A 2,500-nucleotide genomic window follows, 5' to 3' on the forward strand; every position below is an offset into this window, starting at 1 on the left:
ATTCTCCATTCACCCCTGTCTTCTGTCCTCTCCCGTCCTTCCTCCACAGACATTCCCCTCTTCCCCAAAGACCCCTTCACCCCATCCATCCACCTCATCCTAGGACGTCCCCTCATGTTCACTCCCTCCACATCTGCCTCCCATTCCTCTTTTACTAGTCTTCCTTCACTCATTCTTTCCATGTGTCCAAACCATCCTAATACTCTTTCATCAACCCTATCTCCCAACTCCCTTTCCACCCCTGTTCTCCTCCTCACCTCCTCATTTCTCACTCTATCTAGCCTAGTAACCCCCATCATACTTCTCAGACACCTCATCTCAAACACATTCAAACTCCTTCTCTCTTCCTCTCTTATGTTCCATGTTTCTGCCCCATACAGTGCTGTTGGCACAATCACTCCTTCATACAGTCTCCTCTTAGCATCCATTCCCAAATATCTATTCCTCATTACACTTTTTAATCCACCAAGGCATTTACTCGCTTCTCTCAATCTACATTCTACCTCCACCTTCACTCCACCTTTTCCTGCCACATTTGCACCCAAGTATCTAAAACTATCCACTTCCTCCAGTCGCTCTCCCTTAATACTCACTTCCAGTCTACTGCCACTTTCACCCCTTGTACATCTCACCTTACTTTTACCCACATTTATCTTTAGCGTTCTTCTATCACATACTCTCCCAAATTCTGTTACCAACTTCCTCAATCCCTCCTCCGATCCTGCCACAAGCGCAGTGTCGTCCGCAAACAACAGCTGGCTCACCTCCCACTTTTCTCCATTTTCTTTAACCATCTCCAATCCCTGACCCACTACCCTTGCATTTATCTCTCGCACTACCCCATCCATGTATAAGTTGAACAGCCAGGGCGACATAATGCATCCTTGACGAAGTCCCACCTTTATCTCGAACCACTCACTCTCTCCATTTCTAATCCTGACACAAGCTCTACTACTCTCATAAAAACTCTTGACAGCTCCCAGAAGCTTTCCTCCTATCCCGTATATCTGCAGTACCTCCCACAGTGCCTTTCTGTCTACCCTATCGTAAGCCTTTTCCAGATCCATAAAAGCCCAAAAAAACATCCTTCCCCTTTCCTATAGCTTTCTCACATATCTGTCTTACCACAAAGATCTGATCTACACAACCTCTACCCGTCCTAAATCCACACTGTTCCTCACCAATTACTCCCTCTGTTCCTCTCCTAATCCTCTCAATCAAGATCCTCCCATAAGCCTTCCCAACTACACTTAACAAGCTAATTCCTCTGAAACTACTACATTCACACTTGTCCCCTTTTCCCTTGTAAAGAGGAACTATACAGGCACTCCTCCAGTCCTCCGGCACTCTACCCTCTCTCCAGCAAACATTAAATAACATCACCAGCCAGTCCACCATAACTGTACCTCCTTTTTTTTTTTAGACATTCTGCATGGCATCCATCCACACCAGGTGCCTTACCTGCTTTCATCATCTTAACTGCCTTCACTTCATCCTTCCTTATTTCTCCTCCATTTTCCTCACTCATCACGGTCATTTTCTTAGCATTTCCCACTGCAGCTATCATTCCCTCCCTATCCTCCTTCACATTTAGCAACTCTCTAAAATATTCTGCCCATCTTCCCCTTACTGCCTTCTCTTCCATTATCATCTCTCCATCTGCACCTTTTACCTTTTCTTCTATACTTGATTCGCCTCCTTTTCCTCTCTTAATTTCTTTCCAAAACATCTTTTTATTACTTTCAAAATTTTGTCATACTCTTTCCCCATTTCACATCTGCTCTCCTCTTTGCCTCCTTTACCTTTTGCTTTACTTCTCTTTTCTTTTCTTTGTACCTCTCATATGACTCCCTCGTCCTACTTTGCAACCAATCTGTGAAAGCTCGCTTCTTCTCTTCTTCAACCTTCTTTGTTTCCACATCCCACCATTCACTACCCTTCCTTCTATTTCCTCCTGTCCTTCTTGTTCCACACACCATCCTTGCACACTTTGTGACTTTCTCCTTGAACCATCCCCATTCCTCCTCCACACCTAGCTCTACTCTATCCTTCACTCCCTCCCACTCCTCCTTCAGCTTCTTTCCGTACTCCTTCTCCTTTTCCTTTTCATTCAAAGAGTTCACTCTAAGAACCTCCCTACCTTTTGTCCCTTTCCTCTTTCTCCATCTATCCTCCACTCTCAACTTACCTTCCACCAAAAAATGATCTGATATTCCCCCACCCTCTCCCCTTAGCACATGTACATCCTTAACTCTTCCTATCATAATCCTATTTACCACTACATAATCCATTAACGCTCTATCTACCACCCTTCCATCCACCACCCTCTCCCATGTGTACTTATGCTTGACTTTCTTCCGAAACACTGTATTTGCTATCATCAACTCTCTTTCTAGACACATTTCCACCATCAACTCTCCACTACGATTCTTTCCTGGAACTCCACATTTCCCAACCACTCCATCAATTGGACCATTTCTTACCCTAGCATTAAGGTCTC

The 2,500-nt window shown here is 44.6% G+C and overlaps 1 protein-coding gene across 1 annotated transcript in view; it reads left to right on the plus strand.

Moving 5' to 3' along the window:
• Positions 1 to 2,500, plus strand: part of LOC143020333 (uncharacterized) — an 84,291-nt gene that overhangs the window by 13,409 nt on the left and 68,382 nt on the right. The gene's annotated exons all lie outside the window — the stretch shown is intronic.

The sequence above is a fragment of the Oratosquilla oratoria genome, chromosome 39 (assembly GCF_046742065.1).
Source record: "Oratosquilla oratoria isolate Oo_2021 chromosome 39, ASM4674206v1, whole genome shotgun sequence".
NCBI lineage: Eukaryota > Metazoa > Arthropoda > Malacostraca > Stomatopoda > Squillidae > Oratosquilla > Oratosquilla oratoria.